This window comes from Chlorocebus sabaeus, chromosome 9 (assembly GCF_047675955.1).
Source record: "Chlorocebus sabaeus isolate Y175 chromosome 9, mChlSab1.0.hap1, whole genome shotgun sequence".
NCBI classification, from domain to species: domain Eukaryota; kingdom Metazoa; phylum Chordata; class Mammalia; order Primates; family Cercopithecidae; genus Chlorocebus; species Chlorocebus sabaeus.
The window spans coordinates 21,070,477-21,095,979 of NC_132912.1; the positions used below are offsets into that span (position 1 = coordinate 21,070,477).

Sequence of the window (25,503 nt, forward strand, 5' to 3'; positions counted from 1 at the left end):
CAGCTGTGAAAGGAAGAATCGCTGCTTTTCTCAAGCAAATCAGCTTCTTGATGTCTTTTGGTTCTCACTCCTTGCCTGCTCCTGATGCTTTGACCCCTTTTATAGATCAGAGTGCTCTAGAATAATGGATGGTCTTGGGTGGTGAATAAAGGTAGATAAATAGGGACTGGGACAGTTAAATTGGGAGCCTTTCTTACAACCTTGGTGTGTTTTTCCCCCCAAGTTTCCTTCTCCACTGAAATGCCACACCAATGCTTGTTGGATTTATGAGGTGGCCAGACCAATGTGTTGTTTTTTTTCTTTTTCTTTTTCTTTTAAGCTTCCTTTGAGCGAATAAATGGTAATAAAGAGAACTATTTGAAAAGGTCCTGGTTTCTCTTGCAACACAGTAGCTAAACTTGCCTGCTTTTATGTGCATTTTTGTAGGGATCAGCCTTGTAGACGGTATTAGCAGAGAAATGACACCTTGATCTTGGTCTTGATTCGCAAGCCCTTCTCCCACCAATCCTAGATCAGGCCCTGTTCAGCCATGTAGGGGTGTTGGTTTATGCGTGCTGCAGCAGTGGGCATAATGAACATAATTTACCCACGGACAAAGGTGTGTACCAAGTAAATCTAAATAATTGGTGTGGATTAGCTAGTAGCTAAGAAGTGGGCTTTTAAAGAGATACTGAACATTGAAAGGGTTTTTTTTAAAAAGAAAAAAAAAAATTGATTGTAGATAATGAAAAGCTAGGGTTTGCCTCTTCATGTCTACTGTCCTTCCAAATGGTTGTATCCAAAACTGTTTTTCCCTCTCCCCTACCTTGCCCCCCTGTTAAAATGGAAATGGGGATTGATTAATGTCCCACTCATGAATACATGTAAAATTTGTACAAAATTATCTCCTATGAAAATGATTTATAATCTGTAGACTTATTACCTGGGAGATGTCTTGAGATATAAAATCCGATCCTTTGGGTTGTGGGTTTTTTGTTTTCTCCAAATAAATCTGATCTTTACAGTTCAAAAAATATCAAAAAATCAAAAATAAAATAAAAGTGTTAAGAATAGAGACACTACGTAGTGATTAAGTTTCAATGGTTCAATTCACCAAAAAAGTATTATTCTAAGTGTAAATGTACCTAATATTAGCCTCAAAAAAATTTTTAAATACATACGTATACATATAAATACATAGAATGCAAAATTGGTAAGATGGGAAAATTGGCATTCCACCAACATAATGAGAAATTTCAACACCCTCTCCCTATTTTTGCTGGGTGATGCAACGAAATACAAACTGAGTAAAGATATCCAATATGTGAAATATGGAATTTGTGACAATGATATTAGTTATGTCTCCATGCAGGGGTGGTGTTCAAACCACTTAACACCTGTACATCATGGCACTCACCAATCAAAAATGGCATCTGAAAGATCAGAGCAGGCCTGGCTACAAATTACCATTAGGACACAGCGGTGTGCACTGATGACCATCACCCTGCCTCCAACAGATCCCATGTGGGAAAAAAGCATAATGCCCACGTGCGCCATATGGAATGAGAACAGAGTAGTAGAAAGAAAGAACGATTCTCTCTGTTGTGACACTGGCTCTCTTCATGGACGTCTGTCCCATCTGAGTTAGCTTCACTGAGGATGTCTGCATTTAAGCCCAGAAGTAGTGAGAAAAGGAAACAGCATGTCAGTAGGGTGGAGGCAGAGAGACAGGAGTAGAGAGAGAGAGAGGATGATGATAAACCCTACGGGGGTCAGCCATCACCTGCTCACCATGAGAAAGTTGCCACCACAACTACCCCAGGAAGAGAAAGCCCAGAGCTGCAGAAGCCCAAGGAGCCCCACGCTCAAACAAAGAGGTTTCCCCTGGCAGAGGGAACAACAGGAACAAACACAGCCAGAGGACCATAGGATAGAAACCAAGCATAGTGATGAAGATTGGGTAGACCAAGACCGCGCCTACTCCTGCTGGGATGGGAGGCCCAGGGGAGCAGCGAGATGCAGCAACTTCAGGCAGAAATATAAACTGGTGAATTTACATCTATGTGGCGCTGTGTTCTCCCCAAAACAAAAATGTTAACAGATTTGTTTAAGGAAGACCTCCTCCAATGCCTAGAAAATCTGAACTGAAGCCAGCTCCAAGCTGCCGCAGCAAGAACAGAATGGAGTTGGGCACTGGCTTTTGCGGATGCCTCTGCTACCTGGGCAGTTTCTCTCCTACAATGTTCTTTCTTTCCTACTGGGAGCCCAAGTTGCAGAAGGCCTGAACCCCCAAAAGCCAAGCCCTGGGCCTCCTTCACTCACTTCTTCCAGGACAGAGTACACACATACTCACTTCACTAGTCTTCATATTTTATTCCCTGTAAGAAGATTTTAAAACTCACATTCATTGCACATAAAAGATTCTGTCTGTTAGTTTCAGAACTGTAAAGCAAAACAGCCTATTATATGAGATAACAAGAAAAACAAAACATTTTTTCCCTTGAATAAAAAAGAATTTTTTAAAAACTCAAATGAATAAAATGTCCTAGGAAATGGTATAAGCTATTAATAATTTACAAAAATAATCCGAATTGGGTTATTATTTCAGGTGTGTAACATTGTATAAATGAAGAAATTATCCCATTAAATGTTTTAAGTCTCATGATAACATAAATGCAACAATTCTACAGATTTCCACAGATTTCCCATTTAAGCAGTACCAGGACAATCACCGTTTAATAGGTAGAGACATTTTGAGATAATATCTTTTTTACATATTGGGGTCAATCTGGGCATTTTCTACCTAATCGAGCCACTTAAGTAAAAATTTGGTAGTGTACCATTAGCACTATTCAACATCAGCCAAAGGCATAATTATAATGACTATAAGCCTGACATTCTTCCAGGACTTTGGGGTCTAACATGCTTCTTGAGCCTATCTTCCTGTAGCATTGATGCGATGTCTATTCATGAATTTCCTTCCACAGCCATCATCTGGTTCTTAATTCTACCACTAATCTTCTTCCGTGTAGCAGCACCTCCATAAACAACTCACATATAATGCCTCTGGTTGCAAAACATCAATTTTATAATTTTTTTAAAAGACAGTGAATTAGAGCACGTAAATGGGGAATGCCCTTCAGAAAGCTGACTTACGAGAGCTGCTGATAGATAACATAAAAGCGAAAAATGGATTATGATAATGTAGGCCTCTCATACGTGAAATACAAGCCCCAGCTGAAAGGAGTTACAGAATCCAAACCCCTGGCTCTCTAAAGGGCAGTCAATAACCTGTCTAACAATTTACCAAATTCTCTTTCTGACTCGAAGGGTCAAACAACTTGCCACCTATTGATCTACTTCCTCAGCAGGACTCAATTGTAACTTCTCTCATGTATTTATAAAAGAAGGCATTATCAAAGGGATTACACGGTAAAGCTGACCCACCCCACTATGAAATGCTTATCGGCTATTGGAACATGTCACCTAGATTTTGAATTATGCTGTAAAAGGCGAGAAATTAATACACACACACACACACACACACACACACGCACGCACACACACCCCTACATGCTGTTTAAGAAAAATATGAGCTGGTGGAAGAGAATCTATTCCCTGTGCTGTTGCTGATATTGATCTCGGGAATACACAAACAAGGAAATGTGTGACATCGAGCAGCCCTGTGATTTGCGCCCAGGAACACCAACCAGCACTGCTGATTACAAACAAGAGGAACACATGCAGATTTGGGACCTGAGTATCTAAGACATGACTATAGTCTGAAAAATATCAAAACAAAGTTTATAAGAAAACAGAACATTAGAAGCACAAGAAGGATCACGTTCGATTCCTTTGTTAAAGATAATAAATAAGTATCATACCTATAGCAAATATGCAATATGAACAAAAATAATTATTTAAAGCCTAAAGATGGGGGAAAACCATAAAATAATTATATTTTTAAGAAAAGACCATGTGTAGATGGACATAAGTGTGTAAATGTTTAGTTCACACTTATAAGAATATATCACAAATATTAAAACTTAAATCTCTATCACTCTCAAAATTCATCCATGTAGAACACAAAGCTCTTATTGAAAATTGTCCTGTCTCTACTAAAAATACAAAAATTAGCCGGGCATGGCGGTGCACGCCTATAGTCCCAGCTACTCAGGAGGCTGAGGCAGGAGAATTGCTTGAACCCAGGATGCAGAGGTTGCAGTGAGCCGAGATTGAGCCACTGCACTCCAGCCTGGCAGCAGAGCAAGACTTCGTCATAAAAAAAAAAAAAAAAGAAAGAAGAGAAAAGAAAATTGTATGATAAAATATCAGTATCTCACTTGGCTCTTATATGAAACTACATCTTCAAATAAAAAATAAAATATTTATTTAAAAAAGACCAGGCTGGGCACAGTGGCTCACGCTAGTACTCCCAGCATTTTGGGAGGCCAAGGCGGGTGGATTGATTGAGTCAGGGACTTTGAGACCAACCTGAGCAACATGGTGAAACCTAATCTCTACAAAAAAACACAAAAATTAGCTAAGTGTGATGGCACCCACCTGTAGTCTCAGCTACTAGGGGAGCTGAGGTGGAAGGAGCGCTTGAGCCTGGGAGGTTGAGGCTGCACTAAGCTGTGATTATGCCACTGCACTCCAACCTAGGCAACAGAGCAAGACCTTGTCTCAAAAAAAAAAAAAAAAAAAAAAAAACCTAAACAAAACTAGAAATATCATATTGCATTCAGCTGTATATTTTCCATTAAAATATTATGGTCTTATAGATAAATGTATGGCCTAAAATAATAAATAAGCTAAATAAATTGTGGAAAACTAATAATTAACAATAAAAATAACAAGAACAACCACTACCACTGGCATAATGGTCTATGCCTAGCTTATGTGCTACCTCCTGTGCTCAGGGCAGACATTACTAATCACACCACTCTCAGCAGAGTCCAGAAAAGATCCAACATTCTTCTCAGCACAGAAATGCAGGCACCTGTTGCCAGACATCCTGGAGCACAGGATAGGTCTCCTTGTAATCCATAGACTCTACTTATTCGACAATTTGCAGATCAGTTATTTCCTAACTTGTATGGCTACGAAAGCAATTTCAACAGACTAACATCTAGGTAACCATTGGTCTCCACTATGGAATTAAAGAACTATCCTTGGTGAGAGGAGGAAACTGTCTAACGCACTTCAATTTATTAAGTTCCAAATTTTATACATTAAATTCGCTTAAGGATGGCTTTTCAGGATAGACAGACTGAGGGAGGGAAAAATTATACCAATATTAGCATCTTTTTTTAAATTTTTATTTAAGTTCCAGGATAGATGTGCAGGTTTGTTACACAGATAAACATCTGCCACAGTGGTTTGCTGCACCTGTCAACCCATCGCCTAGGTATTAAGCCCAGCATGTGCTAGCTATTTATTCTTTCTTATTTATTTATTTATTTTTGAGACAGAGTCTCACTCCATTGCCCAGGCTGGAGTCTAGCTCTGTTGCCCAGGCTGGAATGCAGTGGTGCAATCTCAACTCGCTGTAACCTCCCTCTGCCAGGCCCAAGTGATTCTCATGCCTCAGTCTCCTGAGTAGCTGTATTACAGGCACCTCCCACCATGCCTGGGTAATTTTTGTATTTTTAGTAGAAACTGAGTTTCACCATGTTGGCCAGGCTGTTTTCGAACTCCTGGCCTCAAGTGATCTGCCCGCTTCGGCCTCCCAAAGTGCTGGGATTACAGGCATAAGCCACCATGCCCAGAACCCAAGCTATTTATTCTGATGCTCTCCTTTCCCCTACCTCCCAAAATTAGTATATTTTACAACAGTATGTGTTAAAGAAAATGAACTAAGCATTGTGTACAACATTGTCAACTACTGTGTCCTCGACTATTCTCCTCACCTCTTCCAAGTAACTCAATAAGCAAATCACATTCTCTTCCTAGGTACTTCAAGGCAGAATCTAACCACAAAATATATCGGCTCTTCTTTAAATACACTTATTCCTGGTCATCGATTATATAATTAAACTAAAACTCAATAGGTCATTCTACTTCTGCTGTATTCAGTGCCTTGGATCAGGAGAAAGATGTCCAGCTTTAAACCTCTTCCATCAAAGGTTAATGGCATAGGAAGAAAAGAAGAATTTTGTGGATGGTCTGAACTAGACACCATATTTTAAAATAAATATCCTTATTACCTTCAAAATCATACACATTTTCTTCTAACTCAAATGGCAAACCTCCCACCCAAAGCCCAACTGAAATATTTTTAAATGTACATATATACATATATAACATGTACATACATACAAAGAGAGGGAGAAAGAGAGTTGTTTAAAAGAATAAAAGGACTGGGCACAGTGGCTCAGGCCTGTAATCCCAGCACTTTGGGAGGCTGAGGCGAGCAGATCACTTGACGTCAAGAGCTCAAGACAAGCCTGGCCAATGTGGTGAAATCCCATCTCTACCACAAATACAAAAATCAGCTGGGCATGGTGGCACACACCTGTAATCCCAGCTACTCAGGAGGCTGAGGCAGGAGAATCACTTGAACCCAGGAGGCAGAAGGTGCAGTGAGCCAAGATCACATCACTGCACTCCAGCCTGGGGGACACAGCTGGAGTCTCAAAAGAAAAAAGAAAAAGAATAAAAGGACAGGCGCAGTGGCTCATGCCTAAAATCACAGCACTTTGGGAGGCCGAGGCAGGAGGATTGCTTGAGCCCAGAGACCAGCCTGGGCAACATAGCAAGACCTCCTTTCTACAAAAATTCTCAAATTAGGCAGGTGTGGTGGTATACACCTGTGGTCCCAGCTACTCGGGAGGCTGAGGTGGGAGGATCATTCGATCCTGGGAGGTCGAGCCTGCAGTGAGCCATAACTGCACCACTGCACTTCAGCCTGGGCATCACAGCAAGGCTCTGTCTCAAATTTAAAACTTTAAAAAATAAAGAACATAACCATTGACAGTAGAAAGGAAAGAAGAAAGACCCCTTAGTTGATAGTCAATGAATAGGAGCAAATTGATAGAAAAACAAAACAGCCAATAATATCAGACAGATAGGGGCTCTGGAAATGTCACCAGGCCCACAATGGCCAGGCTATTCAAAAAGTGCATTCAGATCAGCTGGCTACTCAGGTCCTTTGCACCCTCCTTTTACTCCATATAAGCAAAGCATGTTCCTCCAGCAGAAGAGGCATCTACCCCAGGTACAGACCTAAGCTTGTCTCTAAAGAGAGTGAGCCATCCACCTGAGCATGGACATACCCTGTCTTGGGGCCAGAGATGAGGAAGATAGGCCAGAGGTGACTTGTGGATCCCCACATCAGACAGCAGATAGGGGAAGCAACACTACTCAAGGGTAGAATATTCTAAAGTTCTTGACCCCTGGAGTACAGCCCTCCTTGCTTTTGTTTGTTTTGTTTTGTTTATTCCAAGAAACTTGAGAGGTTCTCCACCCTAGCTGTTCCCACCTGTGCACTTTACAGAAGCCGGTCTGTTGACACCCCTGGCCACACACAGCACTTGTAGAAGCCCCCAGTCAATATTCCCAGTCAAAACTAAGACCTGCTCAGGAATCAGGCCTTCCTCATTGCAACGGAAACCCGTTCTGGCTACCTGTGCTATTCAGCCTCCTCTTTGCTCCTAAAAAATGAACAAACAGCCAGCGACCATCCAGTCATTTAAGAAAACCCAACCCGCAATAAAGAAAAGAATGAAGATGAAAATGAGGGTGGCGGTGGAGGAGGTGGGGAGAGGGAGAGAGCGAGCACAAGAGAACATGGCTAGCCCTGGAAGAAGCAGATAATTCATGCATGAGAACCCTGAAAACCATTCAAGAGAATGTGACATCACACGATTTTGAATATTACAACACAATCACGTTAGATCAATAAAGTAAGAACAAATTGCAAAGAAAAAAATGGGAATCAGAAATACCAAGGAGCCACTGAAAAATTTAAAAAATATATACTTGCTGAAATTAGGGGTTCATGTGGGCCAGGGGTGACAGTCAGGGCAGGTTCACCGCAAAGGGGCCACAGGAAAGAATTTTTGGGAGTGATGAAATGTTCCATACCTTGATTGTGGCAGCGGTTAATCAACTATACGGGTTTGTCAAAATTCATAGAATCATATTCCAAAAAGAATAAATTTTACTCAACATAAAATTTAAAAAGTGAATTTTTTAAAAATATGTGATTGTTGAAATCAAATAGCCAATAGAGAGTGAGAATAATGGAATGAACAATAAAACTAGTGATCTTCAAGATAAATTGCAGATCAAAAAACACTCCCCTAATGAAGAGCAGAAAGATAAATAGACAAAATGAGAGAAAAGCTAAGGAAACTGTAGACAACTTCATTTAATACAAGGTTCAGAAACAAGAAAGAGAATAAGAACCACTTGCATCTTCACCTCTGAAGAACAAACTAAGTGCCCAGCAGAACGAGCAAAACTATCTTCATCAGACATACCCTAGGGAGATTTCAGAATCGAAAGTAGAATCTTCAGAAACCTTCTAGAGAGAGAGAGAAAAAAAAGTTTGCCTATAAAGTTATGATATCACACCTTCTTATCAGCAAAACTATGCCTTTGAGGTTTTGAGGGCAAAATTACCACCTAACTATGAGGGGAAAAGCATGACATTTTCAATCATATAGCAACTCAAAGTTATAACCCATGCACTCCCCCTATATATATTTTTATTTTACTTTAAGTTCTGGGATAGATGTACAGAACGTGCAGGTTTGTTACGTAGGTATACATGTGTCATAGTGGTTTGCTGCACCCATCAACCATTATCTAGGTTTTAAGTCCCACATTCATTAGGTATTTATCCTAAGGCTCTCCCTCCCCTTTACCTCCACCCGCCGACAGGCAGGTGTCCATGTGTCCATGTGTTCTCGCGTTCTCATTGTTCAACTCCCGCTTATAAGTGAGAACATGCAGTGTTTGGTTTTCTTTTCCTGTGTTAGTTTGCTGAGAATGATGGCTTCCAGCTTCATCTATGACCCTGCAAAGGACATGAACTCATTCTTTTTTATGTCTGTATAGTATTCCATGGTGTATATGTGCCACATTTTCTTTATCCAGTCTATCATTGATGGGCATTTGGGTTGGTTCCAAGTCTTTGCTATTGTAAATAGTGCTGCAGTAAACATACGTGTGCATGTGTCTTTATAGTAGAATGATTTATAATTCTTTGGGTATATAACCAGTAATGGGATTGCTGGGTCAAATGGTATTTCTGGTTCTAGATCCTTGAGGAATCACCACAATGCCTTCCACAATGGTTGAGCTAATCCCACCGACAGTGTAAAACGTTCCTAATTCTCCGCATTCTCACCAGCATCTGTTGTTTCCAGACTTTTCAATGATCACCATTCTAACTGGCATGAGATGGTATCTCATCGTAGTTTTGATTTGCATTTCTCTAATGACCAGTGATGATGAGCTTTGCTTCATATGTTTGTTGGCCACACAAATGTCTTCTTTTAAGAAGTGTCTGTTCGTATCCTTCACCCACTTTTTGATGGGGTTGTTTTTTTCTTGTAAATTTGTTTAAGTCCCTTGTAGATTCTGGATATGAGACCTTTGTTAGATGGGTAACTTGCATAAATTCTCTCCCATTCTGTAGGTTGCCCGTTCATTCTGATGATAGTTTCTTTTGCTGAGCAGAAGCTCTTTAGTTTGATTAGATCTCATTTGTCAATTTTGGCTTTTATTGCCATTGCTTTCGGTGTTTTAGTCATGAAGTGTTTGCCCATGCCTATGATGCCCAGAATGGTATTGCCTAGGTTTTCTTCTAGGATTTTTACAGTTTTGGGTTTTACATTTAAGTCTTTAATCCATCTTGAGTTAATTTTTGTATAAGGTATAAGGGAGGGGTCCAGTTTCTGTTTCTGCATAGGGCTAGACAGTTTTCCCAGCACCATTTATTAAATAGGGAATCCTTTCCCCTTTGTTTGTTTTTGTCGGGTTTGTTGAAGATCAGATGGTTATAGCTGTAAAAATTGATATAAGACATTTTCTATGACTACAAGAAAATTCGAGAGAACTAAATTATATAAAAAATTCAGTGACCACTGAAAATGACTTAAAATGGTGTTTTTAAAACTTTGATTAGAGCCCACAGTAAGAGATGCATCTCACCTTACAGCTCAGTACACGCACAGATGCATATGAAAATGCAAGCTTCGGAATAATACCCAGGCTAATTTTGTGTGATGCCCTTTAACTTTTTCTGTTTTATTCTAGTATATTCCTTTTTTCTTAATGTTGGTCTTCACATATTAAATCAATGTCCTAACCCAGTAAATGGAGCCAATCCACAGTTTGAAAAATACAGACCTCACAGATGCAAGCAGGAAAACAACTAACCATAAAGAATGGGAGGACACAGTAGACCGTGACATGTGGGATGATCCTTTTGACTGGCAGAGGTTTAACAGCATAGGATTACGCAGCCAGATAATATTTTTGAAATATCAACTGTTAGTCTGTTTGTGTTGCTATAAGAATACCTGAGACTGGGTAATCTTTAAAGAAAGAGGGTTTGGCTGGGCGTCGTGGTCCACACCTGCAATCCCAGCACTTTGGGAGGCCGAGGCAGGTGGATCACAAGGTCAGGAGATTGAGACCATCCTGGCCAACATGGTGAAACTCCATCTCTACTAAAAATACAAAAATTAGCTGGGTGTGGTGGTGCATGCCTGTAATCCCAGCTACTCGGGAGGCTGAGGCAGGATAATCACCTGAAGCCAGGAGGCGGAGGTTCCAGTGAGCAGAGACAGCACCACTGTCCATCAGCCTGGTGACACAGTAACACTCCATCCAAGAAGAAAGAGAGAAAGAGAGAATGAGAGAGAAAGAGAAAAAGAGAAAGAGAGAGAAAGAGAAAAAGAGAAAGAAAGAGAGAGAGAGAGAAAGGGAGAAAGGGAGGAAGGCGAACGGGAAGGGGAAGGAAGGGAGAAGGGAGGGAGGGGAAGGGGAAGGGGAAGGAAGAAAAGAAGGAAGGAAGGAAGGAAGGAAGGAAGGAAGGAAGGAAGGAAGGAAGGAAGGAAGGAAGGAAGGAAGGAAGGAAAGAGAGAGAGAGAGAGAGAGAGGAAGGAAGGAAGGAAGGAAGGAAGGAAGGAAGGAAGGAAGGAAGGAAGGAAGGAGAAGGGGAAGGGGAAGGGAAAGAAAAGAAAGAAAGAGAGAGGGAGGGAGGGAGGGAGGGAGGGAGGGAGGGAGGGACGGAAGGAAGGAAGGAAGGAAGGAAGGAAGGAAGGAAGGAAGGAAGGAAGGAAATAAGGAAGGAAATAAGGAAGGAAGGAAGGAAGGAAGGGTTTATTTGGCTCATGGTTCCGCAAACTGCACAGGGGGCATGGCACCAACATCTGTTTCCAGTGAGGCCTCAGTAAGCTTCCAGTCACGGCAGAAGGTGAAGGGGGAGCAGGTGTGTCACATGGTAAGAGAAGGAGCAATAGAGGAGAGAAGGAGGTGCCAGGATCCTTTAAACAACCAGCTCTCATGTGAACTAACAGAGCGAGAACTCACTCATTACCATGGGGAGGACACTATGCCACTCATGAGGGATCTGCCCTCATGACCCAAACACTTCCCACCAGACCCCACCACCAACCTTAGAAATCACATTTCTTTTTTTCTTTCTTTATGGTTTGGATTTGTGTCCCCACCCAAATCTCATGTCAAATTGTAATCCCCAGTGTTGGAGGACGGGCCTGTTTAGAGGTGACTTGATCATGGGGGATTTCTCCCTTGCTGTTCTCGTGAGAGTGAGTGAGTTCTCATGAGACCTGGTTGTTTCCAAGTGTGTAGCAACTTCCCCTTAGCCCTATTCCTCCTGCTCCAGCTTTGTAACACGTGCCTGCCTCCTCTTCACTTTCCACCGTGATTGTCAGTTTCCTGAAGCCTCCCCAGCCATGCTAGCCATACAGCATGTGGAACCATGAGCCAATTAAGCCCCTTTTCTTTATTAATTACCCAGTCTCAGGTAGTTCCTTATAGCAATGCAATGAACTAATACACTTTCCAACTTTTATTTTAGGTTCAAGGGCTCCATGTACAGATTTGTTACATGGGTAAACTGCATGTCGTGGGGGTTTGGTATACAGATAATTTTGTTACCCAGGTAATCAGCATAATACTTGATAGTTAGTTTTTCAATCCTCACTCTCCTCCCACCCTCCACCCTCAAGTAGGCCCTGAAGTCTATTGTTCCCTTCCTTGTGTCCATGTGTATTCGATGTTTAGCTCCCACTTATAAAGAAGAACATGTGGTATTTCATTTTCTGTTCCAGCTTCATCCTAGAGCAACAGATGTAAAGCCACTGCAGCTTCAATGCTGCGATAGCACTGTCAAGACTGAGCAAAGACAATGTCATCATCACCACTAACAACCATGGGAAGATGCAGATGACATGGGAAAAAACCAAGAAGGAAAAGGAGAGTTTTGACCTGAGAGAGAAATTGCTTTTACTGAAAACAAGCAATAACAGAAAGAAGGTTATACTAACCTTCAGCCCATTCTTAAATACATTTGAGATTTAAAATCACTAGAAGGATAGTTAGATACATAGCCATACGGCATTCCCTCTACTATTTTTTTTTTTAATGAAAGCAAGTTTATTAAGAAAATAAAGGAATAAAAAATAGCTACTGCATAGGCAGAGCAGCAGCGTGGGCTGTTCCACTGAGTATACTTATAGTTACCTCTTGATTATATGCTAAACAAGAGGTGGATTATTTATCAGTTTTCCAGGGAAGGGGTGGGCAATTTCCAGAATTGAGGGTTCCTCCCCACTTTAGACCATATAGAGTAACTTCCCGACGTTGCCATGGCATTTGTAAACTGTCATGGTGCTGGTAGGAGTGTCTTTTAGCATTCTAATGCAATGTAATTAGCATATAATGAGCAGTGAGGATGACCAGAGGTCACTTTCATCGCCATCTTGGTTTGGTGGGTTTTGTCTGGCTTCTTTACTGCGTCCTGTTTTACCAGTGGGGTCTTTGTGACCTTTATCTTGTGCCGACCTCCTATCTCATCCTATGACTAAGAATGCCTAACTTCCAAAGCTCTAACGCTAAAAATAACTTACATTTACTGAGCACTTAGGACGGTGCTGGCTACTCCTCCAAGGACTCTGTATTCAATATCTCATTTAACCCTCCCAACAATCTTATGAGGTACATACTCTCATTTTCCTCACTTTGGGACTGAGGAACGTGTGTCTTGGAGATTACACAGCCAGTGAGCGTTGGATCCAAAAATCGAACACAGGCCCATCTACCAGCAATGGGCTAGAGTTGGCTCACACTGGCTCATGGGAGCTGACTGTGCACTTTTTGAAAATTTATGAGTAAGTTGCTAAATACAGCCATTATTAAAAATTAAGTTGTATCAACTTACAGTTAAATCAATGGTAATATAAGCAAAGGTAATAAATGTTCACATCTCTTCACTTCTTAATTATGTTACTACGTGGTATTATCGTCTCTGCTCTTAGTCACATCTCTTGTTTCTGTAAGGGAAAACGCCATCAGCATGTGCCTTTGTGCCATTCTTTCCAACTTCAGATCATGTAATGCCAGCTTGATGGCTTGTCATTTACCATGGTGGGAGTATTTTTCACCACAGAACACGGCAAACACTGCATATCAGGCCCTTTTGTTCTCCAAGAGAGCCGGTTTTTAACCACTGACCAGCAAACCTCTGGATTCTTCCTGCAGACCACAAGCTCTTAATGCAACAATTTTCTCTTTCACCTCATAAGAATTATACATTCATTTTTATTAACAAAAAACAAATAGCTTTCAGAGAGCCTTTGCTTTCACTTAAAGAATTAAACCACATGAAAAGTAAAAGTAGTTAACTCCATTGAACCATTTAATTAAGTCCTCCGAGGAAGACTTTTCCTTTCTTGTTCAAAAATAACATTGCCCAAGAAATAAAGGAGAGAAGGTAGAAAAGTCTGCTGTGTATGCAAACAATAAAGGACAATGCTTACACCAATATCGCCCTGTAACCTACTTATACAGCTCTTCTAAAGTCTTAAATCTGACAGAAGTAGGCCTTTTTCTCTCATATAGCACATTTTGTATCTTAAAAAGGGTCTCAGACGATATCCCAGCAACAGCCTTTCCTCATTACACACTATCTCATAGTACAATGCTTCACATCCAACAGATGGTGGAGCCATTTTTGATACTTTTCTTTTTTCAATAAAATGGAGCAACACCAACCAGTTGTCATCCTACAAAAAGACAGCCCTCAACATTGACGAATTTAGAAGCAGCCCTGTCAGAATTTTGAAAGCCTGTAGTCTTACAAAAATCCAAGATCTTCGAGTATGCTTTCTATGCACAATAAACAAGATAATTAGCTCCTTTCCTTGAATATTTAACTTTCTCATTTAAGAGGGACAACTGTAAGGTATCATTCTTCAAATTTTAATTTTCTCCTTAACTAAATAACACACATGTGACTCAATTTTGTGTATACAGACACACATACATGATTAAAGGAATTCTCTTTTTAACTTACTTATAAACTAGATTTCCTTTGTACTCAAGAAGAACTATAGATGGGAATATTTTAATATCATCACCTTTCCTAGTGAGAGAGTTGCACATGTTGTAACTGTTACTCCCAGCAACAGAACTGCCAAGCCAAACAACCTTGAGGTCTCTCAAATATTCATTCTTTCAACAAATAATTATTATGTATCAAATAATAATAGTGTTATGTTTATTCAACATAGATGCATCAGACTATGTAACCATGTGTAACTTTATGTATTTGTTTTTATTATCTATTGCAAAATTTTAAAAGTTGCCAATTCAGGATGAGAAGAGAGAATTACAAAATGAGTGGAGAGATCCTAGTCTACAAGTCTAAATAGATCCACAATGTGCATACGGCCACCTGAAGCTCCTTTCTACACATTCGTCTGAAAACAGAGTAGGATATTTCTTTTACAGAAAGTTGATGGATATTATTTCAGAGGAACATTCCCTAAACAATGCTTTGTGGAACACAGATTCCACAGAATGTTAAAAAGCCACTATAGGCAGGGCACGATGGCTCATGACTGTAATCCCAACACTTTGGGAGGCCAAGGCGGGAGGATCACCTGAGGTCAGGAGTTCAAGAGCAGGAGTTAGAAATCCCATCTCTACTGAAAATACAAAAATTAGCTGGGCATGGTGGTGGGCATCTGTAATCCCAGTAACTCAGGAGGCTGAGGCAGGAGAATCACTTGAACCCGGGAGACAGAGGTTGCAGTGAGCCAAGATGGTGCCACTGCACTCCAGCCTGGGTGACTGGGTGACACAGTGAGACTCAGCAACAAAAAAAACAAGGCTCCTACCATCAAATACATGTGGGCAACAATGGATCAGCAAAGTTAAACAGGATTTTTACTGTAGGACTTCTCAGATTTGGCCCTCTTTTTCCAGGAACATCTGACACAACTGGTACACCTCAGAACATATCCTGAGAAACGCTGATTTGCGCAGTGCTGTAGCCTAAGTATTTAAATAGGAGAGGGGTGCTTAAAAGAAGAGAAAATAAATTCACATGACTGTTCACAGATTCTTCCCTCAGAATTGAGATTTCCAAACAAATCCATTTGCTTTTGCTATTCCTTAAATGTGTTCCTCTTCCTTGCTAAATGGTCAACATCTATGCACCTTTTATATCCCTGCTCAAATGCTCCTGCTCCATAAGCCCTTCTCCATAATACCACATGATCCCCCAGCCACAGATTCATGTCAGCACTTCTGCAACTTATTCAGGATAATCCATCATGGCATTTGTGCGCATGCCCATTGTCCCTAATTGCTGGTATGTTTGTCTGGGGGAGGAGGAGAACTGACAAAAATACTTAATGAATAAATGAATTACTAAAAGATTGATTAACTGAAAGAATGATACACCAAACAGCTCATTGGAAACTAGTGAAAATAATAAAAGTATAATTGGCTTGAAATACAGGCATTCTCAGAAGAATGTTAATTATACACTATTTTGCTAAAATGAAAATTCAGCCTTTTTTTCTTCAACTACATCCACATTCTCATGGGCCTCCATAAATTGTTAAAATTAAAACTGTATCTTTAAAATTGCTGTATGACTTTGACTCTGTGCCTCTGCTTAAAGCCAGTAACCTTTTTTATGGTTTCTGAATTGTAGGAAATACTAAAGTAAATTAATAGAGTCAAAAGAAAACATATGCTCAGAGATGAAATCTGACCATTCGAGTATTGAACAAACCATAATTCATTGGAAAATTGAATTTACACATTTAAAGAAATATGTTACTTTTCTTTTAGGTGTCACAATCTCAATCTCGCGATACTAACTGCCAAAAACCAAAAGCATGTGCATAAATGTCATTGACTCCAGTGCTCAAAAACTCATAATACATCAAAAACAATTATGAACGTTCAATTGCTTAAATAATCAATCTATTCTGGTCAAGAAATAAAGGGAGAAAGAAACTCAGTAGTAAGAAAACAAATAACCTGATTAAAAAGTGGGCAAAGGACCTGAATAGACATTTCTCAAAAGAAGACATACAAATGGCCAACAGGTGTATGAAAAATGCTCAGCATCACCAATCATCAGGGAAATTCAAATTAAAACCACAATGAAAAATCACCTCACAGTTTTTAGGATGGATGTTATCAAAAAAGACAAAGAACACATGTTGGCAAGGATGTGGGGATGTGGAGAAAAGGAAACCCTTGCACACAGTTGATGAAAATGTAAATTAGTATAGCCATTATGGAAAACAGTATGGAGGTTCCTCAAAAAATTTAAAATAGAACTACTATATAATCCCAGCAATCCCACTACTGGGTATACAGTATATCCAAAGTAACTGAAAACAGTGTGTCAAAAAGATACCTGCAATCGTACATCACAGCACTATTCACAATAGATAAGACATGGAATGAATCTAAGTGCCCGTCGGCAGATGAATGGATAAAGAAAATGTGGTACACACACACGTGTGTGTGCACTGGAATACTACTTAGTCTTTAAAAAGAAGAAAATCCCATCATTTGTGATAACATGGATAAAACCTGGAGGGCATTAAGGGAAATAAGCCAGGCACGGAAAGATAAATACCACATGATCTCACTCATTTGTGAAATCTAAAAAGTCGAACTCATAGAAACAAAGCAGAAAATGGTGATTATCAGAGGCTGGGAGATGAGAGGAGTTAGGGAGATGTTGGTTGATGGATACAAAATTTCAGTTAGACAGGATTAATAAGTTCTGGAGACATACTGTACATCATGATGACTAGAGTTAATAACAATATATTTTATACTTGAAAATTGCTAAGAAAATAGATTTTGTAGTGTTATTATATGAGGTAACACATATGTTAAATAGCTTGATCAAGTCATTCCATAATATACACATGTATCGAAACATCATGTTGGACACCATAAACATACATAATTTTGCTTCTCTATTCTAAAAAATAATTAAGAAATAAAGGCAGATATATGACTTTTCATTTGCTTTGTGCTTTAAAAAATTTGGATTCTTTACTGGCAGGTTACAAACCTAACCTCAATATTTTTATCATTTGTTACTTTATTTTAACAACTAATGGGGAAGACGTCCATTTTGGACGGGGAAAAAAGCAAGTACATATATGATTTTAGACCATAGTCTCTTATAGTGTTATATTTTCAAGGAAGTATGGTTTACAGAATAAAATGTGATGATTGTGACTGACAAGCAGACTTTTCAGATCTACTGACAGTCAATCATTGACTTCCTGATAATGAAAAAGCCACACATTTAAACTATAAGGGAAAAGCAGATCATCTATTTAGTCACTTTTACTCAATCAGCTTGTCGATTTACTGAAGAACAAAAATAAAAGATCAGTGCAAGTAATAGGCACTGATTATGGTCATGAACAAAGTGATGATTGAAGCATTCCTTTGTCAAAATGTCTGTCAATACTTGACCAAGTCCCATCTTTCCTGGGAGCTCTGTGCCCCAGGACAGTGTCCAGTCAGGTACTTGATCAGGAGAATGGGACAGAAAACAACAAAAATATATGTGGGGTTCTGCAATGTTTTAGTTATTTCTATAGAGGAATTTACTAATAATACAACTCCCATTTCTCCTAAACTCATTCAATAATAGATCACTTTGTATTTAAAACTTCCCCAAATGAAGCTTTTTTAAAAAAAGATATTTTTTTAACACACACTCCACTTTCTCCCACAAATAAATGAAAGTAAAGTTGCATAAAACAAATATTGGCCAAGCACATAGTATTGACCAAAAAAATGTGCTGGAGGTTTATGAAAATCTGTGCCTAAAATAACCTAAACAACTATTGTATGCATCAGAGGGGGTGAGTCTTAATTCTTGTTCTGCCACCAACTAGCTCTGTGACTTTGACCAAATCACTTCATCTCAAGAAGTTCCCTTTTCCTCATATTGTTAAAAGCAACTGGAATCTTCCCTGCATGCCCAAGCAATATTGTCAAAGGTGTTTGCTGAAATAAGTCAGGAAGAGATATATAAATTTCAAGTATTATTAACTTTACCAAGAAGACCGCTTCACCCTACAATGTTATTGCCGTATAGCTTAGAAGCTTCCCTTTTTTATGGGGGTACACAAGCACCAGAGGGTATTTAAGCAACCGATGAATCCCAGAATCCATCCTTCTGCACATCACAATATCAACACATTGCAATGCAAAGTGAGTGGTTCTCCAAGACAAAAATTTCTGCTGTGGCAGCTTCGCCAGGAGGGACAACCTGCACTGAACTCTCCCAGCGTCCCTTGTCATTTGCATGGGCAATTTCAGCCTTGTTCTCCCCTCACACGCTGTCTTCAAAGAGTTGGTATCCCATCAGTCACTGTGACAGCCCCACGTTATAGATCAATGTAATTTGTTTATTGACTTCTGAATACCAAATTCCTCCAAGGAGAGTCACAGACCCACAGCATGCTGGGGAAACACGGCTGGAAAACATGTAAATACAGATGCAGCCTGACAGCTTCTGATGGTTGCCACTCAGAAAACCTCCAGGAGCGCTCTTCTTCCAAGGGCCATTCTACTCTTAGACATAATAAGTCTCTACAAAAAAAAAAAAAAATTCTAAGTAACAGAAAAGCAGCAATAGATTTAGCACCACATGAGTTTGAAAAATACAAAAGTGGTAAAGATGCAAATGGTTGCAGTCTTTGAGTCCTTCCTAGAAATAGAATCAGTAAGATGGAGAGAGAGAAATTCATTTTATGGAACTGGCTCACAAAATTGTAGGGACTGACAAGTCCAAAATCTGCAGGGTAGAGACCCAAGCAAGAGTTGATGTTGCAAATTCGAGTCTAAAGGTGGTCTAAGCTGGGCACGGTGGCTTATGCTTGTAATCCCAGAACTTTGGGAGGCCGAGGTGGTGGATCACCTGAGGTCAAGAGTTCGAGACCAGCCTGGCCAACATGGTGAAACCCTGTCTCTACTAAAAATACAAAAAAAAAAAAATTAGCTGGGCATGGTGGTGGGTGCCTGTAATCCCAGGTACTAGGGAGGCTGAGGCAGGGAGAATTGCTTGAACCCCAGAGGTGGAGGTCGCAGTGAGCCAAGATCGAGCCACCACACTCCAGCCTGGGCGACAGAGAGAGACTCTAACTCAAATAAATAAACAAATAAATAAATAAATAAATAGACGGTCTAGAAGGAGAATTCCTTCTTCTTTGCAAGAACTTAATCTTTTCTCTTAAAGCCCTCAACTGTTTAAATGAGATTTACCCACATTATGAAAAGTGATCCGTACTAAAAGTGTACTGATTAAAATGTTAATCTCATGTCTTAAAAAAATCTTCATAGCAACATATAGATAGACAGATGTTTGACAAAAGACTGGGTACCATGGTCTAGCCAAGTTGACATATCACATTGAACATCACAGTGGTCTTTTAGAGTTTTTCTCCTATGAGGGTAGCTACCATCTAGCAGGCTCACACACCCAGGGTCTGGGGCCCGCTGCTTTGCATTTTTGGAGAAGAAATTTTACCAATTCATTGTAGATTTGGGTGAGAACTTAGCAAAATTATTTATTCTAACCAAGCTCATAAGAAGACTGATTACACATCAGAACCAAACTCAATGGCATAGGATGAGACACCACATCACTCCAGAGCCTAGAATGTCATCTGTGCAATTTTCATAGCTTTGCTTCTACTATTGTTCTCCCACCCATCTATTTATTGAAATCTTCTCATTCCTGGAAAACGCCTGTCAGATGCCACGATCTTCAAAAGCCCTTTGAATCTATGTAGTCAAATTAAGCCAACCGCCCACCCTGCCCCCGTTCCTCACTTTCTTTATTCTGCTTTACTGCTGGTTCATTATTCGCCTGCTTCTCCCCATACTGCAGTGACATCCGCTTCTTTGCAGGCAAAGGCTGTGTTTCTGCATCTCTCTTCTCTAATGTGGAGAGAGGAAGGCCACTTAGAGGCAAAGTGAACTGTCTATTACAGAAATATTTTCCTTCCAATTTTATTTAATTTTTGTATATTACTTCTTATTGGCGTAAAACCTCAATGGGCTAGAAAAATGGTCTCTCTGGAATACCTCATTGATGATGAGCTTTAGCATCCTCCAGGAAACCAAAGTGAAAATGAGAGGTTACTGAAGAGCATAGGATTTGGATGACCTTGAGAGACCAAATGAAGGGGGAGGAAGACTAGGTAATATCTAAGGTCCTTTCCAGCTCTAAGTTCTAGATAATTCAACCTTATAAACTGCTACTATCTCATAACAGAGCATACCGTTCTTTACAATCTATCTTTGGTTTCACCAGGTAGAGTCTCTCTTTTGCCTGGACATCATTAGATACGTGCCAATAAATTCTTATTTTCTGATTTTACTTTTTCTGTATTCCCACAGAAACTATCTGACTTCTGTTGGCAACTTTTTTTTACCTTTTCTCAATTCAGTAATCTTTCATAATATCATCGTCACAACCACATTTTAAACACATTAAAATCAATTCTCACAGCCAACATGTAAAATCCCTATATTATTTCCCTCTTTTTACAGGTCAGAAAATTCAAAGACATTAAATATTCTTGGAGGCAATACACTTTGCCTCTAAGTGGCCTTCCTCTCTCCGCATTAGAGAAGAGAGATGCAGAAACACAGCCTTTGCCTGCAAAGAAGCGGATGTCACTGCAGTATGGGGAGAAGCACGAGAACAATGAACCAGCAGTAAAGCAGAATAAAGAAAGTGAGGAACGGGGGCAGGGTGGGCGGTTGGCTTAATTTGACTACATAGATTCAAAGGGCTTTTGAAGATCGTGGCATCTGACAGGTGTTTTCCAGGAATGAAAAGATTTCAATAAATAGATGGGTGGGAGAGCAACAGTAGAAGGAAAGTTATGAAAATCACACAGATGACATTCTAGGCTCTGGAGTGATGTGGTATCTCATCCTATGTAGAATGCAGAAAAAGTCATGAAGCCATTTGGCTGTAGGGGCTGTGCTCTCTCTCTCCAGTACACAGCACTGTTTCCTATGTTAAAAAAAAATAACGCTTCAGAATCCCTGAGTCTTACACATCCTGTTTCACTGACTTTCATCCTTTTGCCTATTGACTTTGCACCTAGATTTGGCCTCCATCTATTATGAACACTCCACCCAGCCATGTATGTATGGAATATACAGAATATCCTTCTTCTTTAGAAGAAATTATATGCCCCTGAAACCCAGTCAGGATGAAAAAAGAAGAAAGAGAATAAAGCACCATCCCTGATGTCTGGAGTTAGGAAAAAAACACATACACCTCAACCTCAACCTGACTATGACCCCATCATACTCCTTACACAAAAAGCCAATCAGGGCTTCGTCAGGATTTATATTCAGAGATCACATTTTTTATTGTAATTCTCATTTGTAATCCCTCCTTTTATTTTCTGTATGATTTAAAAGACAAATGCATAAAAATTAGAAATCAATGTTAATGGCCGGGCGCGGTGGCTCAAGCCTGTAATCCCAGCACTTTGGGAGGTCGAGACGGGCGGATCAAGAGGTCAGGAGATCGAGACCATCCTGGCTAACACGGTGAAACCCCGTCTCTACTAAAAAGTACAAAAAACTAGCCGGGGGAGGTGGCGGGCGCCTGTAGTCCCAGCTACTCGGGAGGCTGAGGCAGGAGAATGAGGTAAACCCGGGAGGCGGAGCTTGCAGTGAGCCGAGATTGCGCCACTCCACTCCAGCCTGGGTGACAGAGCGAGACTCTGTCTCAAAACAAAAAAAAAAAAGAAAAAAGAAATCAATGTTAATGAGTACATAATGTGTAAAGATGTAATTTGTGATACCAATGAGCTAAAGGGAGTAGAGATGTAAAGCAGTAGGGATTTTGTATGTGGTTGAAGTTAGGTTGATATGAATTCACAACAGATAGTTATAGTTTAGGATGCTCTATGTCATCCTCGTGGTACCCCCAAAGAAAATATCTACATAATATACATAAAAGAAAATGAAAAGAGAATCAAAGTGTGACACTACAAGTAATCAACTAAACACAAAGGAAGAAAGCAATAAATGAGGCACAAAAAAATCTATGACACATGGAAAACAAGTAACAAAATGAACAAATTAAGTCGTTCCCTAACAATAATCACTTTAAGTATAAATGGATTAAATTCCCCAATGAAAAGACACAGATTGGTAGGATAATTTTCTTAAATGTCCTAACTATACGTTATCTACAGGAGACTCTGTTTGTAAAACCACTTTATTGAGATATGATTGAATCTTAAAAAGCTGTACATATTCAATGTATACAACTCAATGATCACATTTGTTCGTTAAGTATTTAATTTAATTGAAAACTTCCCCTATGAGGGTATGGTGGTACGCTGACCCATAGTCCCAGCTACTCGGGAAGCTGAAACAAGAGAATCACTTGAGGCCAGGAGTTTGAAACCAGCCTGGACAACACAACAAGGCCAAAAGGAGAGCAGAGAAGGGGAGAGGAGAGGAGACATTCACATGGTTCAAAATAAAGACATATTTTTTAAAGACATATGATAAAAAGTTTAAAAAAAAAAAAACTTTACATATCAGATAAGAAGGAAAATGACACCTATGGCACCAAGTAGTGTTTGTGCTTTTCCCTTCAGAAGGAAATGCAAGTTGCAATGAGCTGTCACCCTCCATAAGGAGTGGTTCTGAGGATGGATGGTCAGGCTCAGTTGTCAGCAGATGTCATTTTATGAGTCAACACCGGGAAGAGAGAGCAAACGACCTCAAAAGTTTCACAGAAAATGATGACGCAGGTTCAAGTCTGCATTTTGCTAAAAGAAACTAAGCTTTCCACCTCAATTCTCCAACCACTTCACAATTTTTCTGCAGTAGAATGATAGGCAGCTAACAATAAGACTCCAGAGAGCCTGGCAGCAAAAGACACCCAGAGCCTAATCCAGCCTTGATCAGGATCCTCAAAGCCCACACAGTTCAAAGTCAGTGTAACAGGGGACTCACCCCTGCCTTTCATGTGGAAACTCAGTCACCATCTGACTGTCACCTATTGGTCATCTGGATATAGAAGCTCTTTGTATATAGAGCAAAGTCTGTAGCGATGTTAAAACCAAGATTGAATGGCATGATCTTGAAAGAGCACAGATAATCCAGTGAAATCACCAACATTCAGGAACAACAGTGCCACTCCAGGCCTCAGAATGGGATTTTACAGACCAGGTTGTCTCCAGCCGTGGTCTGTAGAAATGCCACCTCCTTGAACCCTGGGAGGGCCACCAGTACTGCGTACAGACAGAAAATGCTCAGCCCCAACCTGCTGTCACCTAGTCCTACTGATGGTCCCACCAAAGACCTGGGGTTCACATAAATAATTCGCTGACATACTATTATATGGAAAGAGCATGTTCTAGGGTTTGACACCACAGTAGGGTGACTATAGTCAACAACAATATATTGTATATTTCAAAACAGCTAGAAGAGAAGATGTTCCCAATGCATAGAAACGATGTTTGAGGTGACAGCCTAACACCTTGATTTGATCACTATACATTGTATGTATGTATCAAAATATCACATGCCCCATAAATATGTACAAATATTATATCACAATAAATGAAAATAAATAAATACATAAATTTTTTAAATTTAAAAAAAATCACTGACAACGTTCTTTCCCCCCTACAATCTTGAGCAGATACAATGTAAGATTCGTAGTTTGGAGACTTTTCGGGAGAAAAGAGGGTGTTAATTAAGTGACGTTAAGCAGACTTCTTGGCTATAATCCCACTTCCCACTCTTTTAAAATCCTGGCTTTCTAGATGCTCTCTGTGTGTCCCCGCATACTCATCCATACTCACAAGAGTCTGAAAGGAAACAGGCAAAAATATTATCTATGATTATTTCTGAAGGATGGGAATTTCAGGCAGTTTCTTCTTCTTTATTGCTTTATGTTGTTTAAAACATTTATAATGAGTATCAGTAGTTAAAGAAAAAGATAACAAAGCTGTTTTCATTTTTCAAGTACAAAAATAAGCCTACTCATTGGATTCTTTATAAGCCTCATCCAGTGGTCCCTTATAGTAATAATCCCCAAGAAAAGTTATGAAAATCAAGGCCTTAGCATTTCATTTTTAAGGTGTGGCCTGAAACTTGAGCTAAACCAACATGAAGCGTTGTGTGTGAGTGTGATAAAGTGGGATTTAAGATGTATGCCTAGGGCCAGGCACGGTGGCTCAAACCTGTAATCCCAGCACTTTAGGAGGCTGAGGCAGGCAGATCACTTGAGGTCAAGAGTTCGACACTAGCCTGGACAACACGGTGAAGCCCAGTCACTACTAAAAATACAAGAATTAGCCAGGCGTGGTGGCGCGCGCCTGTAATCCCAGCTACTCAAGAGGCTGAGGCAGGAGAATCACTGGAACCTGGGAGGCGGAGGTTGCAGGGAGCCAAGATTGTGCCACTGCATTCCAGCCTGGGCGACAAAGCAAGACTCCATCTCAAAACAAAAAACAAAAAGAGTATGCCTAAAACACTCAGGATATCAGGGCAAAATGGACAAAATAGGAGAAAAATTGAAATTTTTGCAAAAATATTTTTTCAAATAAAATGTTTAATGACTCATCAAATCATAAAATAGTGCTGTGACAAATGAACTAGAAACAGTAGAAAGGTGGTTTGGGGTCCACGTATATTTTCTCTTTTTTATGGTGTTTTCTGTTCTCTGTTTATTGTTATTGTTATCACTACTATTAACAAGAAAAACAAAAAGTGCTAGTTAAGGTAGAGCCAGGCCAAATCTATTTAATGGCTATTTTTCCCAGTTGGTTGTGGGGTTTATAGGTGACTAGCTGGCATTGTCCAGAACGTTCCAAGTCAACCGTTTGCCCCAGGCACTGCCGTGTCACACTGATCTGTCCAGCCTTGCACTTGAGCAGCTATACTGCTCCTCGGACAGGCATCGCGGCATTGTTTTTGTTTGTT

The 25,503-nt window shown here is 40.0% G+C and overlaps 1 protein-coding gene across 2 annotated transcripts in view; it reads right to left on the bottom strand.

Moving 5' to 3' along the window:
• The window catches only part of NEBL (nebulette), a 380,625-nt gene that overhangs the window by 242,445 nt on the left and 112,677 nt on the right, over nt 1-25,503 (bottom strand). The window lies entirely within an intron of this gene.